The sequence below is a fragment of the Ovis aries genome, chromosome 5 (assembly GCF_016772045.2).
Source record: "Ovis aries strain OAR_USU_Benz2616 breed Rambouillet chromosome 5, ARS-UI_Ramb_v3.0, whole genome shotgun sequence".
NCBI lineage: Eukaryota > Metazoa > Chordata > Mammalia > Artiodactyla > Bovidae > Ovis > Ovis aries.
Window position 1 is genome coordinate 844,766 of NC_056058.1, and position 16,870 is coordinate 861,635.

Sequence of the window (16,870 nt, forward strand, 5' to 3'; positions counted from 1 at the left end):
TCATGATCTGAGACACAATCAGCTCCCAATCTTGTTTTTGCCAACTGTATAGAGCTTCTCCATCTTTGGCTGCAAGTAACATAATCAATCTGATTTCGGTATTGACCATCTGGTGATGTCCATTGTAGAATCTTCTCTTATGTTGTTCGGAAGAGGGTGTTTGCTATAACCAGTGTATTCTCTTGACAAAACTCTGTTAGCCTTTGCCCTGCTTCATTTTGTACTCCAAGACCAAACTTCCCTGTTACTCCAGGTGTTTCTTGACTTCCTCCTTTTGCATTCCAGTCCCCTAGGATGAAAAGGACATCTTTTTTGGTGTTAGTTCTAGAAGGTCTTGTATGCCTTCATAGAACAATTCAACCTCAGCTTCTTCAGCATTAGTTGTCGGGGCATAGATTTGGATTACTGTGACATTGAATGGTTTGCCTTGGAAATGAACCGAGATCATTATATCATTTTTGAGATTGCACCCAAGTACTGCGTTTCAGACTTTTGTTGACTACAAGGGGTACTCCATTTCTTCTATGGGATTCTTGCCCATAGTAATAGATACAGTGGTCATCTGAATTAAATTAACCCATTCCAGTTCATTTCAGTTCACTCTTTCCTAAAATGTTGATGTTCAGTCTTGCCATCTCCTGTTTGAGCACTTCCAATTTACCTTGATAGACCTAACATTCCATGTTCCTATGCAATATTGTTCTTTATAGCATCGGACTTTACTTTCACCACCAGACACATCTACAACTGGGCACTGTTTCCGCTTTGGCTCAGCCTCTTCATTCCATCCGGAGCTATTTCTCTGCTCTTTTCCAATAGCATATTGGGCACCAACCAACCTGGGGAGTTCATCTTTCATATTTTTTTGCCTTTGTCATATATTTTTGCCTTTTCATACTGTTCATGGGGTTCTCAAGGCAAGAATGCTGAAGTAGTTTGCCATTCCCTTCTCCAGTGGACCTCATTTTGTCAGAACTCTCCACCATGACCTGTCCAGCCTGGGTGGCCCTACGCGGCATGGCTCATAGTTTCACTGAATTAGACAAGGCTGTGATCCATGTGATCAACTTGGTTAGTTTTCTGTGGTTGTGGTTTTCATTCTGTCTGCCCTCTGATGGAGAGGACAAGAGGCTTATGGAAGCTTCCTGATGGGAGGGACTGGCTGTGGGGAAAACTGGGTCTTGCTTTAGGGGACAGGCCATTCTCAGTAAAACTTTAATCCAGTTTTCTGCTGGTGGATGAGGTTATGTTACATCCCTGTAGTTCGGCCTGAGGCCAAACTATAGTAGGGTAATGGCAACCTCCTTCAAAAGGACTGTGACAGTTAGTGTCACTGACTCTGTGGCAGGCCACTGTCAACCTACACCCCTACCAGCGACTCCTGAACACTCACAGGCAAATCTAGCTCAGTCTCTTGTGGGGTCACTGCTCCCTTCTCCTGGGTCCTGGTACACAGAAGGTTTTGTTTGTGAGTCTCTGTTGCCCCGGTCCTGTGGAAGTTGTGTATTCAAATGGCACTGGCCTTCAAAGTCAGATTCCCTGCGGGCTCTCAGTCCCTTTGCCGGAGCCCCAGGTTGGGAAATCAGTGTGGGGCCTTGAACTTTCACAACAGTGTGAGAACTTCTTTGAGATAATTGTTCTCTGGTTTGTGGGTCGCCTGCTCAGCGGCTCTGCTGCTGGTGCTAAGTCACTTCAGTTGTGTCCAACTCTCTGTGACCCCTAGACGACAGCCCACCATGCTCCCCCGTCCCTGGGATTCTCCAGGCAAGAACACTGGTGGGGCTAATGGTGACCTCCTCCAAGAGGATTTATGCCAGACAATGCGCCTCCCAGGTCTACTGCAGCCAGAGCCCCTGTCCCTGTGGCCGGCCACTGCTGACCTGTGCCTCTGCAGGAGACACTCAAAGGCAGGTCTGGCTCAGTCTCTTGTGGGGATCACTGCTTCCTTTCCCTGGGTCCTGGTGCACACAAGGTTTTGTTTGCGCCCTCTGAGTGTCTCTGGCAGGTATGAGGTTTGATTTTAAATGCAATTGCTCTCTTCCTACCGTCTTGTTGCAGCTTCTCCTTTGCCTTTGGACATAGGGCATATTTTTTTTGGTGGGTTCCGGCATTCTCCTATTGATGATTGTTCAAAAGCTAGTTGCGGATTTGATGTTTTCACAGAAGATGAGCACACATCCTTCTATTCTGCCAAATGCTCATTTACCCCTCTCCCAAATCCTAGGGCCCTTAAGAACCACGCTGAATCTACTCTGTGTGTGTTGTATCAGTGAAACGACAGAACCTGGATGACAGCACATCTGTCTACATCATGGATTACTGAATATTTTAAGCCCATTGTTGAGACCTACCGCTTAGAAAAAAAGATTCCTTTGAAAATATTACTGCTCACTGACAATGCCCTTGGCCACCCAGAAGCTCTGATGGAGATGTACAATAAGAATAATGTTGTTTTCATGCTTCCTGACACAGGATTCATTCTGCAACCATGGACCAAGGAGTAATTTCAACTTTCAAGTCTTACACTTTAAGAAACATGTTTTGTAAGGCTGTGTGTCTGCTCAGTCACTCAGTTGTGTCTGACTCTTGGTGACCCCAGGGACTATAGCCCGCCAGGCTCCTCTGTTCAGGAAGTTTTCCAGGCAAGCATACTGGAGTGGGTAGCCATTTTCTTCTCCACGGATCTTCCTGACCCAGGGGTCAAACCCTTGTCTCGTGTATCTCCTGTATTGGCAGGTGGATTCTTTACCGCTGCACCACCTGGGAAGCCCCTTTTGTAAGGCTATCACCACCATCAACAGTGTTTCCTCTGATAGATCTGGACAGAGTAAATTGAAAACCTTCTGGAAAGGATTCACCATTCTAGATATCATTAAGAACTTTTGTGATTTGTGTAAAGAGGTCAAAATATTAACATTGACAGGGGTTTGGACAAAAGTTGTTTCCAACCCTCATGGATAACTTTGAGGAATTCAGGACTTGAGTGGAGGAAGTAACACAGATGTGTCAATCAATGTGGCAAACTTCATTGTTGTCTTATTTTAAGAAATTGCTGCAGCCACCTCAACCTGCAACAATCATCACCCTAATTATTTAGCAGCCATCAGCAATGAGATAAGACCTTCAATCAGCAAAAAAAATTACGACTTACTGAAGGCTTAGATGATGGTTAGCATATTTTAATAATGACATCTTTTTAAAATTAAGGTATGTACATTTTTTGACATAATGCTGTTGGACACTTAAGAGACTACAGTGTAAACATAGCTTCTATATGTACTAGGAAACCAAAAAATTTCACGTGACTCACTTCATTGCAATATTTTCTTTATTTTGGTGGTCTGTAACCAAACCCACAATATCTCCAAGATATGCTCGTGTATTGTAATCCTTAGTTCAACCTTTGAAAAACAATACAAAGAGATACAGTAAAAAGCCAAACAGATAAATTAAAATAGAATATTTAAAAATGTTCAAATAATTCCAAAAAGGCAGAAAAGGAGAAATAGAGTTAAAATGGAGGCAACATAGAGAAAAAAATGGTTTCTATAAACCTAAAACTACTCTGAAAATAAAGCATGTTTTAAAAAGTATAAAATGTTAGGCCTTATCCAAACACATCAATTAAAACATTAATTATAAACAGTCTAAGCATACCAATTAACAGACAGAAATTGTCAGAATGGATTTTTTTAATGATCCAATTTTATGCTCCCTAAGTTCAGTTCAGTTCAGTTCATTCCAGTCACTCTGTTGTGTCCGATTCTTTCTGACCCCATGGACCGCAGCATGCCAGGCCTCCCTGTCTATCACAAACTCCCAGAATTTACTCAAACTCATGTCCATTGAGTTGGTGATGCCATCCAACCATCTCATCCTCTGTTGTCCCCTTCTCCTCCCGCCCTCAATCTTTCCAGCATCAGGGTCTTTTCAAATGAATCAGTTCTTTGCCTCAGGTGGCCAGAGTACTGGAGTTTCAGCTTCAGTATCAGTCCTTCTGATGAATATTCAGGACTGATTTCCTTTAGAATGGATTGGTTGGATCTCCTAGCTGTCCCAGGGACTCTCAAGAGTCTTCTCTAACACGACAGTTCAAAAGCATCAATTCTTCAGTGCTCAGCTTTCTTTATAGTCCAACTCTCACTTCCATACATGACTACTGGAAAAAACATAGCTTTGACTAGCTTTGACATTACTTTGTTGGCAAAGTAATGTCTCTTCTTTTTAACATGTTGTCTAGGTTGGTCATAACTTTTCTTCCAAGAAGCAAGTGTCTTTTAATTTCATGGCTGCAGTCACCATCTGCAGTGATTTTGGAGCCCCCCAAAATAAAGTCTGTCACCATTTCCATTGTTTCCCCATCTATTTGCCATGAAGTGACTGGACCAGATCTTAGTTTTCTTATTGTTCTTTTGTTCTTATTGATCTTACTTTTCTGATTGTTGACTTTTAAGCCAACTTTTTCACTCTCCTCTTTCACTTTCACCAAGAGGCTCTTTAGTTCCTCTTTACTTTCTGCCATAAGGGTGGTGTCATCTGCATATCTGAGGTTATTGATATTTCTCCCAGCAATCTTGATCCAGCTGTGCTTCATCCAGCCCGGCGTTTCTCATGATGTACTCTGCATATAAGTTAAATAAGCAGGGTGACAATATACAGCCTTGATGTACTCCTTTCCTGATTTGGAACCAGTCTGTTATTCATGTCCAGTTCTAACTGTTGCTTCTTGACCTGAATACAGATTTCTCAGGAGGCAGGTCAGGTGGTCTGATATTCCCATCTCTTTCAGAATTTTCCAGTTTATTCTGATCCACACAGTCAAAGACTTTGGCATAGTCAATAAAGCAGAAATAGATATTTTTCTGGAACTCTCTTGCTTTTTCAATGATCCAACAAATATTGGCAATTTGATCTCTGGTTCCTCTACCTTTTCTGAATCCAGCTTGAACATCTGGAAGTTCACGGTTCACATACTGTTGAAGCCTGGCTTGGAGAACTTTGAGAATTAGTTTGCTAGTGTGTGAGATGAGAGCAATTGTGCAGTAATTTGAGCATTCTTTGGCATTGCCTTTCTTTGGGATTGGAATGAAAACTTACCTTTCCCAGTCCTGTGGCCACTGCCAAGTTTTCCAAATTTGCTCCCTAAGTAAAAACTTATTTCAAATATAGTTGATCCTTGAACAACACAGATTTGAACTGTAAAGGGCCACTTCTGTGTGGATGATTTTCCAGTACATACATACTACAGTGCTATACAATCAATGGTGCTTTGAATCCATAAGTGCAGAACTGCATATTCAGAACTACAGAAATGCAGTGCTGACTGTAAAGTTAAACATGGATTTTTGACTACATGGAGGGTCAGCACCACCAAAACCCTGCATTGTTAAAGGGTCAACTGTATAATGACTTAGTTAGATTTAAAGAAAAAGAATGGTAAAGGGTACACCATGAAAATATTAATCAAAAGAAATCTAGAGTAGCAATATTAATAACAGTAAACTTCAGAAACTTACCAAAGATAAAGAAGGATATTATATGATGATAAGAAGATCAGTTTACAAAGAGTACATAACAGTCCTAAATGTGTATGCTTCTAACAGCAGAACATTAAAATACTGAAGCAAAACTGAAAGAACTGAAAGGCAAAATAGACAAATCTGCAAATATATTTTACTTATGGACCTCAAAGATTCTCTCTCACTAAACATTAGAACTAGTCAACAGAAATGAGCAAGGATGCAGAACTGAACAGTGCCATCAAGCAGCTGGGTCTCATTGATGTTTACACAACACTTCACCCAGCCACAGAATACACTTTCTTTTCAGATGCACATGGAATATTCACCAAGATATATTATGTTGGATCATAAAACACATCTTAACAAGCATAAAAGCATTGCATTACAAATTATGTCTTCTGACCATAAATGAATTATATTGGAAATCAAATATAGAACAGTAACAGAAATTAAAAGATGGTTACTACTTGGAAGGAAAGTTATAACCAACCTACACAGCATATTAAAAAGCAGAGACATTACTTTGCCAACAAAGGTCCGTCTAGTCAAGGCTATGGTTTTTCCAGTGCTCATATATGGATGTGAGAGTTGAACTATAAAGAAAGTTGCTGCTGCTGCTGCTAAGTCGCTTCTGCTAAGTCTCTTCAGTCATGTTCGACTCTGTGCGACCCCATAGATGGCAGCCCACCAGGCTCCCCAGTCCCTGGGATTCTCCAGCCAAGAACACTGGAGTGGGTTGCCATTTCCTTCCCCAATGCATGAAAGTGAAAGTGAAGTTGCTCAGTCGTGTCCCACTCTTAGCAACCCATGGACTGCAGCCTACCAGACTCCTCCATCCATGGGATTTTCCAGGCAAGAGTACTGGAGTGGGTTGCCATTGTCTTCTCTGAAAGCTGAGCGCCGAAGAATTGATGCTTTTGAACTGTGGTGTTGGTGAGGACTCTTGAGAGTCCCTTGGACTGCAAGGAGACCCAACCAGTCCATTCTGAAGGAGATCAGTCCTGGGTGTTCATTGGAAGGACTGATGTTGAAGCTGAAATGCCAATACTTTGGCCACGTGATGAGAAGAGCTGACTCATTTGAAAAGACCCTGATGCTGAGAAAGATTGAGGGCAGAAGGAGAAGGGGACAACAGAGGATGAGATGGTTGGATGGCATCACCGACTCGATGGACATGGGTATGGGTGGACTCCGGGAGTTGGTGATGGACAGGGAGGCCTGGCGTGCTGCGGTTCATGGGGTCACAAAGAGTCGGACACCACTGAGCAACCAAACTGAACTGAACAGAAAAGTCTCCAAAACACTTAGAAATTAAACAACATGTTTCTAAGTAATTTGTAGGTAAGTTAAGAGGGGAAATCTGAAGAGAAATTAGGAAATATTTTTTGCTGAATGAGAATGAAAATATCAAAATTTGTGGGATATGCCTAAAAGAATTGATAGCATTAAATTCTCACATTAGAAGGGAAGAAAGCCTTACATCAATAATTAAAACGTTCACCTTAAGAAACTAGACAAAGAAGAACAAGATAGAACCAAAGCAAACAGAGGGAAGGGAATATTAGAAATGTAGAAATCAGTGACATTAAAAATAGACTGTGCCCACGGGGAACACTCAACATAGTAAAGCCATCAGTTCTCCCCGAATGAATCTACAGATTTGCTACAGTTCCAACCAAAATCCCAGCAGGATATGTTGTAGGTATAGACAAGGTCATTCTGAAATGTATATGAAAAGGCAAAGGAACTAGAATAGTTCAAAGCACCAAAATTTGAGTAGTAAAAAAACCAAGAATCTGTTTATGACAATGCATGCCTGTAAAGAAGCTCCGCTGATTACCAAACGTTACTAATGAAATGCTGTTTGGCTTTGAGTTGTTCAGGGTGACACAGAGGAGATCTAAGTCAGGAAGATAGTTCTGTTTTTGGCTCTAGGAAGAATCTGAGACTCACCTCAGTCTGCCAGGCATGGTGGCTTGTGGTCTGTAGTCCCTCCTTCCACTACCGAGGACTGGGAATCCTCCAAGTTGGGAGTCAGAGCTTGGACCTGTAATGCAAGTGTTCCCTCTCTGGGCCTCAACTTCTCCACCTCCTGGTCCACCTGTATTCTCACCTGGCACTTTGAGACTCAGAGGTAAATTCCCAGCCTCTACATGGGACCTCTGTGGCCCAGAAAGATGGAGGAATCTAGAGGTGCACAAACATCCTGATTTTCAGAAAGAAAGCAGGAGCTGTGGGCAGGAAGCCAGGTTGCTGTTGACACTGGGCAGTCCTCACGCCCCTGTGCAGACCAGAGCTAGACAAGGTCAGGTACCTTCCCACTCCAGTCCCACCAATTCAGTGAGAAAATGAGGCCCAGAGGAGGGAAGCATTCCATCCCAGGCTACACCATATATCAGTGGCCAAAATAGGACCAGGATCTAATAGTCATCCATCCACTTACTCATTTTTTCATTTTAGATGTGTCTGGGGGTATAGTCACTGCTATGGTTTTTCCATTAGTCATGTATGGATGTAGAGTTGGACCATAAAGAAGGTTGAGTGCCGAAGAAGTCATGCTTTCGAACTGTGGTGCTGGAGAAGACTCTTGAGAGTCCCTTGGACTGCAAGGAGATCCAGCCAATCAATCCTAGAGGAAATCAACCCTGAATATTCATTGGAAGGACTGATGCTGAAGCTGAAGCTCCAATAATTTGACCACCTGATGTGAAGAGTTGAGTCATTGAAAAGGACTCTGATGCTGGGAAAGATTGAAGGCAGGAGGAGAAGGGGGAGACAGAGGAAGAGATGGTTGGATGGCATCACTGACTCAATGGACATGAGTTTGAGAAAACTCCTGGAGATAGTGAAGGATAGGGAAGCCTGGCATGCTGCAGTCCACAGGGTCACAAAGAGTCAGGCATGACTTTGTGACTGAACAGCAACAACCATGTGCCTAAGCACAGTTCAGGCACTGGGGATGATGCAGTGGACATGAAAGACTGTTCCAGGGTTCTTGATCTTATAGGGAAGCAGAGAAGAAGTAAGTAAGCAAACAGACATGAGAATTTCGGTAGGTATCAAAGACTGTGAGAAAATAATCCTGGTGATGAAATGTCTGAGGCCTCCAAAGCACAGACCTATGCTGTGATCTGGGATGGTCCAGTGTGCATTTCTCCTTTACTTTCACACTCACAGCTTTTCTGACACCAGTTGCGTGTCCTACAATTCGGGTTTGTTTCCTAAGCACTCTTTCTCAAGAAGCTACTGGAGGATGCGCTCCATCAAAATGAGGAAATAAATGAGAAAAGAAGACATGAGCCACAGAAAGCAGGAGACCCAACACAAGAGAAATGATGAGGGAATCCTTTGGAGGATGGTGAAAACTGTTCCAGGATAGTGGAATTTGGACCATGACCCAAGTCAGACCATGACCCAAGACGCCTCCACTCACCTCCTCCAGCAGCCTCTGCCCAATGAGGGCAGTGCTGCTGTTTCCTTGCATGGCCAGAGCGTGCTTTCCCTCCGATTTTAAGACTAAGAAGTATGCTGCTTGGGGTAGATGCACAAGATGCTATAAAGCAAAGCAAGGGAACAATTCACATGAAAACTAGGATGGTTTTTGCCTAAAGGTTAGGGAGTAACCTGATTTATCAGGGAAAGTGCATAGGGATTTAATGGTACTGGAAATTGTCTTTTTCTTAACCTGGGTAGAAGTCCATAGATGTTCACTCTTATTGTTATAATAATAAAAGTAATTCTTATTTAAACTGTAGATGCGTTTGAAGAATCTTTTGTGTTTAAGAGGAAAGAGTATCAGGAGAACATCTCTGTGGTGGTCTCCAAGCATGGCCCTATGTTTACTCTGGTTGGATAACCTGGGTGGGTCCCTTGCTCAGGGATGGGATGAGGGAGCTACCGGAGGAGGTGAGTGGAGGAGTCTTGGGTCACGGTCTGACTTCCTGAGGTGACGAGACCCTTTCTGGGGAACTTGCAAGTGAGGCCGTGACCAAGCCTTGGGAGACACAGGGCTCTCCGCAGTGTCTCAGCCTGGCAAGACTGAGGTGTCAGGCAGGCACTGGACATGCAGCAGAAGTCTGAGCAGTGAGAGGGGGCTGCTCTGTCGCTTCTATTCACTTTCATTCCCCAGTACCCTTTTTACCCCCTACTAGCCCCACCCCTCCCTAACCAGGTTCTAGCCAGTGGGGATAAGTGGTTCCTGGACGTAAGGAATCATGGCGGTTAGAAGGGTAAAACAAAAGCACTTCACTGTAGTTTGGGAGAGCAACTGGCCAATGTAGTTTGATTCCCTAATAAAGACTGGTGTCTTTCAGCCCAATTATGTCCCTTCTAGAAGTATGTCCTCAGGAAACAGTCAAGGTTATAGACTAAGAGTAAGGAACTGACCAGGTGGATTATGGAGCAAGAGAGAGACCAACTTTCCCTTTTTGAAAGGCTCCGTTTTTACTTACTGACCTGTGGTAAGTATTGGTGCTGTCAACCTGCAATCCACAGACTGCCTGCAAGCTGAGGCCTGGGATTTCAGAAACCCTAGCTCCCCAAGATACGGAAGCAGCAGGCTCTGTCAGCAAGTTGAGGGCCGTATGGAACACAAAAGCAACCCACGCCAGTCCTCTCCTCACAGTCAAGTATGTTGGCTGGCCTCCCAAAGGTAAGGCCAGGTGCATTCCCATGCTGGGTAAGTGCAACCTCTGGGCTCAGGTCTGGGGGAGACTCAAGCACCTTCACAGTATCCCTTCAAACAGTAGAGAACAGGGAGGAGCCCTTCATGAGACCCAAACTGAAAAGAGATGAGTATCGCAGCTCCAGGCTTTGTTTAGGGAGGGAGGGAAGGAGGACCACAGAGTTTGTTGGGCCTTGGACAAGATGCTGCCATAGCTCAGAGCAGCCAAGTGTGAGATGGCATAGTCCAGGCCCCTACCTCAGTTGGACCCTTACCTCCTCTGAGGTTCCAGTGAGGGTAGGGGAAGGGCTTGGCCATATGCTGCAACCTCTTCTTGAGCTGAGTCCTTTAGGGGCTGCTCAGGGGGTTTCCTGCCAGCTGGAGGCTGGGCCATGCTGAAATTCCCAGTAATCAGGTTGCCATCCTCAAGCTCTCAGCCTCTGAGCACAGCTCCCCTGCTAAATCTCTGAACTGTGTCTGTCTTCCACTCAGCATTTGCCAATCTCCTTCCCAGGGCCAGGGGTAGGAGCTGGGTCCGGAGTCTGGAATCTGGGTAATAGTTACTAGCTGGTAACCTTGTCCACTCTACTTTACCTTATAGGGCCCAGATTTGCTCACCTATGGAAGTGGACGGTCATTCCCATAAGGTCATTTTAAGGATTAAGTGACATGTGAGAACAAAAGACACGTAAAGCCTGATGTAGAATCTGTTTCTTCTTGAAGTGAAACCCCTGAGGGTCAGAACCTGTCTGGATCAGATGGGGCAAGTACTTGATCCAGGACCCTTGAAACAGCCCCAAGTTTAGCTCCCCTTCCCCTAGGACACAGACTTTCCCTGTTCCTTCCCAATCAGTCCCAATCCCAGAGATGCCCACTTGACTCTCTCAATCATACCATGGGCCAGCAGAGGCTCCAGATGCCCTACCTGGGGAGCAGGTCCTGCCTGGACCCTGTGAGAAAAGCTTGGAATTTAGGTCTCTTCTTAGAGCTTCAGATAGCCATGCACAGAGGGAAGTAAAACTGAAATATGGGCCCGAAGAGGCCATCTAGATGGGTTTCTCTTTCTTTCTTTCTTTTACAGTTATTTTTAATGGGAGAACTGCGTTACAGTGTTGTGTTGCTTTCTGCTGTACATCAGTGTGAATCAGCTATAAGTATACATATATCTCCTCCCTGTTGAGCCTCCCTCCCACCCACCCCCATGGGCGGCAAGAGCTCATAGCAGGGGAAGAGGAGGCCTGGGGCTTTCAGAATACACACAGATTCAGGGACTGTGTGGCCCCAAACCCTCCCAAAAAGCTGCGAGGGGATCAGGAGCATCATCCTACAAGGGGCCTCATCTCTGTCCCAGAGCACACGTGGCCTTGACGGAGTGATGGAACAATATAAGATGCTTGTTCCCACTAGTATTGTTTTTGTTGGCGTTTTTTCCATGGTTGGTTTCTGGAAAATCCAAGACTATTAGAATTAATGAAGTATAAAAATCCATATACAAAACCTACTAGCAATACTCAATTAAAGATATAATGGGGGGACATCAGGGAAGATAGTGGTATAGAAAGTACCAGGATTCCATCCCCATCTATATGACAGTAAAGCTAACATAATCCGTCTAATGTAATTATTTTCACACTCTGGAGTCTATTTAAAGGCTTGCAACTAGAAGAGGAAGACTTAAACAGTGAGTCTTAATTAATTTTGGTCAGTTTCAGGTCTGAATATGCTAACAATATCCTCCGCCCTTCAGCCTCATGGCAGGCAGCCATGCCTATGGTGAGCAGTTTGTCCATGGTTTATGGGAGCCAGGGTGGGCAATAAAGCCCTTGTTCTCCAAATATTGGGGGCCTGAACTTTTATAATTATTGCTTCTGATCGTGGAGGCACAGATCCAGAAGCAAGCCATCTTAAACAATCCCAACTAGCTGAACAGGCTTCAGGGAATATAAAGAGCCCGAGTCTGGTTACCCCCTCTCTTCTTTTTTGTTGTATTCCTCTTTTGGGAACCAGACATTCAAGGATTAGGACTTTTTATTTGTTACTTAATAAGCAGCCACATGTAGGGGAGAATTTTTAAAGTTACTGTACATGCCTGTAGAAAGGTGCAGGTTCAAAAATATCCAGAATTTTAGATCTTAATCTTACACATTAGGCTGATCCCAAAACAAAGGCACCTTGAAGAAATTGAAAAAAAAAAAAAAAACAGGAACCCCCGGGGAAATCTGATTTCCAGATTTCAGTTACTACATTGCAAGACTCAAACATCCAGTTTTCAACAACAAATAAAAAAATCTTAAGGCATACAAAGAAATGGACCATTGGAAGGAGAAAAAAAAAACTAACACAAACCATCCCTGAGAAAGACCAGATGATAGACTTATTCAACAAAGATGAGGTGACCAGTTAAGAAAACTATTCAGACACAAAATAGAAATATCAATAAAGAGATGGAAAACATAAGAAAGAACCAAAAGAAATTTTGGAGCAGAAAAGTATAGTACCTGAAATAAAAAATTCACTAGATACATTCCAAAGCAGATTTGAGCAGTTAGAAAAATCAGTGTACTTGAAGATAGGATGATTGAGATTACTGAGTCTTAAGAACTAAAGGAACTAAAGGGAAAATACTGAAGAAAAGTGAACAGAGCTGAAGGGGCCTGGGGAACACAAATAAGCAAGCGTACACAGTGTGAGGCTTCCAGAAAGAGAGATAAAGAGAGAGAAAGGAGCATAGAGATTATTTGAGGAAATGATGGTTGAAAACTCCCCAAATTTGATGAAAAACATGATTATAAATGTTCAAGAAGTTCAATAAACTCCAAGTGCAATACACTCAAAGAGACACACGATGAGACACATTGTAACCAAATAGTGAAAGATAAGAAACAGAACATTGAAAGCAATGGGAGAAGCCAATTGCCACGTACAGGAGACCCTCAACAAGATTATTTTCAGATTTCTCATCAGAAACCTTGAATGCCAGAAAGCAGTGGGTTGATATAGTCCAAGTTCTGACAGTAAAAACATTGCCAACCAAGAATTCAATGCATAGCACAAGCATCCATCAGAGACTAGAAAAAGAAGAGCAATCTAAACCCAAATCTAGCAGAATGAAAGCGCTTATGAAGATCAGAGACTAAGTAAACAAAATATGGAATAGAAAACAATTATAGAAAATCAATGAAACCTAAGGTTGTCTCTTCAAAAAGATTAACAGAAATGGCAAGCATTTAACTAGATTGACAATAAAAAAGGAAACTACTCAATTACTAAAGTTAGAAGTGAAAGTGGGGACATTACTTCCAATTCTACAGAAATAAAAAAGGCGTATTAGAAAGTACAGTAAACAATTGTATGAGAACAAACTGGATAACCTCAATGAAATGTACAAATTCCTAGAAACACAAAACCTATCAAGAATGAATCACAAAGAAAATCTAAATAACCCAGAGAGATGATATGAGGAGGGAGGTGGGAGGGGGGTTCAGGACTGGGAACTCATGTATACCCGTGGTGGATTCATGTCAATGTATGGCAAAACCAATACAGTATTGTAAAGTTAAAAAAAAATTAATAAAAATAAATAAATAAAATGAATCACAAAGAAAATCTAAATAAACCTATAATTAGTAAGGAGATTGAATCAGTAATCAAAATCCTCCTGACAAAGAAAAGCCCTGGAGCTGATGGTTTCACTGATGATTTCTATCAAACATTTAAAGAAGCATTAAAACCAATCCTTCTCAAACTTTTCTTAAAAAGGGGAGAGAATACTTTCTCATTCTATGAGAGCAGCGTTTTTCTGATGTGAAAGCGAGACAAAGACACTGCAGAAAAAGAAAACTTTAGACCAGTACTTCTCATGAACACTGATGCAAAAATCCTCTACAACATGCTATCAAATTGAATTCAGCAGCATATTAGAAGGACCCAATGGGATTTATTCTTAGAATTAAAAGGTGACTCTCCCTGGTGGAGCAGAGGTTAAAGCGTCTGTCTGCAATGTGGGAGACCTGGGTTCTATCCCTGGGTCGAGAAGATCCCCTGGAGAAGGAAATGGCAACCCACTCCAGTATTCTTGCCTGGAGAATCCCGTGGATGGAGGAGCTTGGTGGGCTAGAGCCCACGGGTCGCAAAGAGTCAGACACGACTGAGCGACTTCACTTCACTTTCACAACATACTAAAGTCAGTTAATGTAATACATTGCATTAAGAGAAAGAAGGAAAACAATCATTTTGATTGATGCAGAAAAATAATTTGACCACATCCAGTATCCTTTAATGATAAAAACACTCAACAAACTAGGAATAGAAGGAAAGTACCTCTACAATAATAAAAGCCACTCATGAAGAACCCACAGTTAACATTATACTCACTGATCAGGAACAAGACAAGGATACCAATTTTTGCCAATTCTTTTCAACATGTTGTTGGTGGTGTTCATTGGCAAAATCATGTCCAAATCTGGGATCCCATGGACTGAAGAACACCAGGCTTCTCTGTCCTTCACTTTCTCCAGGAGTTTGTTCAACCGCATGGCCATTGAGTTGAAGTCATCCAACCATCTCATCCCCTGTTTTTCCCTTCTCCTCCTGTCCTCAGTCTTTCCCAGGATCAGGGTTTTTTCCAGTGAGTCAGTTCTTTGCATCAGGTAGCCAAAGTATTGGAGCTTCAGCTTCAGCATCAATCCTTCCAATGAACATTCAGGGTTGATTCCCTTTAGGATTGACTGGTTTGATTTCCTCGCAGTCCAAGGGACTCTCAAGAGTCCTCCAGCACCACAGTTCGAAAGTAAGACTTCTTTGGTGCTCAACCGTCTTTATGGTCCAACTCTCACATCCATACATGACTACTGGAAAAACCATAGCTTTAATTGTATTCAACCTAGCTTTAACACTATTCAACATAGTGTGACAATTTCTAGCCAGAGCAAGTAAAAGAAATAAAGGCAACTAAATTAGAAGTAAAATTCAGTTCAGTTCAGTTCATTTCAGTTGCTCAGTCGTGTCCAACTCTTTGTGACCCCATGAATCTCAGCACGCCAGGCCTCCCTGTCCATCACCAACTCCCAGAGTTCACTCAGAGTCACACCCATCGAGTCAGTGATGCCATCCAACCATCTCATCCTCTGTCGTCCCCTTCTCCTCCTGCCCCCAATCCCTCCCAGCATCAGAGTCTTTTCCAATGAATCAACTCTTCGCATGAGGTGGCCAAAGTACTGGAGATTCAGCTTCAGCATCATTCCTTCCAAAGAAATCTCAGGGCTGATCTTCAGAATGGACTGGTTGGATCTCCTTGCAGTCCAAGGGACTCTCAAGAGTCTGCTCCAACACCACAGTTCAAAAGCATCAATTCTTCGGCACTCAGCCTTCTTCACAGTCCAACTCTCACATCCATACATGACTACTGGAAAAACCATAGCCTTGACTAGACAGACCTTTGTTGGCAAAGTAATGTCTCTGCTTTTCAATATCCTATCTAGGTTGGTCCTAACTTTTCTTCCAAGGAGTAAGCATCTTTTAATTTCATGGCTGCAGTTACCATCTGCAGTGATTTTGGAGCCCAAAAAATATAAAGCTGTTTGCAAATGAATGACCTTATATGTAGAAAACCCTAAAGACTGCACACCAAAACAACAACAAAAAAAATCTGTTAGAACTAATTAACAAATTCAGCAAAGTAACAGGATACAAAATCAACCCCAGAGAATTATTTGTGTATCTATACACTAACAATGAACAATCCAAAAAGGAAATTAAGAGAAAAGCTCCATTTACAGTATCATCAAAAAGAATAAGCTCAGAAACTGAAATATATATATTTTTTGTTGTTCTGTATCTATTTTCACTCTTTTTTTTTAATTTTTTTAACTTTAAAATCTTTAATTCTTACATGCGTTCCCAAACATGAACCCCCTCCCACCTCCCTGCCCACAATATCTCTCTGGGTCATCCCCATGCACCAGCCCCAAGCATGCTGTATCCTGCGTCAGACATAGACTGGCGATTCGATTCTTACATGATAGTATACATGTTAGAATGCCATTCTCCCAAATCATCCCACCCTCTCCCTCTCCCTCTGAGTCCAAAAGTCTGTTATACACATCTGTGTCTTTTTTGCTGTCTTGCATACAGGGTCGTCATTGCCATCTTTCTAAATTACATATATATGTGTTAGTATACTGTATTGGTGTTTTCTTTCTGGCTTACTTCACTCTGTATAATCAGCTCCAGTTTCATCCATCTCATCAGAACTGATTCAAATGAAATCTTTTTAACGGCTGAGTAATACTCCATTGTGTATATGTACCACAGCTTTCTTATCCATTCATCTGCTGATGGACATCTAGGTTGTTTCCATGTCCTGGCTATTATAAACAGTGCTGTGATGAACATTGGGGTACATGTGTCTCTTTCAATTCTGGTTTCCTCGGTGTGTATGCCCAGAGTGGGATTGCTGGGTCATAAGGTAGTTCTATTGGCAATTTTTTAAGGAATCTCCACACTGTTCTCCATAGTGGCTGTACTAGTTTGCATTCCCACCAACAGTGTAGGAAGGTTCCCTTTTCTCCACCCTCTCCAGCATTTATTGCTTGCAGATTTTTGGATCGCAGCCATTCTGACTGGTGTGAAGTGGTACCTCATTGTGGTTTTGATTTGCATTTCTCTAATAATGAGTGGTGTTGAG

General features: G+C 42.6%; 1 protein-coding gene across 2 annotated transcripts in view; it reads left to right on the forward strand.

The window, feature by feature from the left end:
* The window catches only part of RASGEF1C (RasGEF domain family member 1C), a 105,928-nt gene that overhangs the window by 44,171 nt on the left and 44,887 nt on the right, over positions 1-16,870 (forward strand). The window contains exon 2 of one of the 2 annotated variants that reach the window (XM_042250845.2): positions 10,017-10,173. The exons of the other annotated variant lie outside the window; for it this stretch is intronic. The gene's annotated coding sequence lies outside the window, so the exon portion shown is untranslated. The remainder of the gene's footprint in view (positions 1-10,016; positions 10,174-16,870) is intronic. 2 annotated transcript variants of the gene reach the window in all.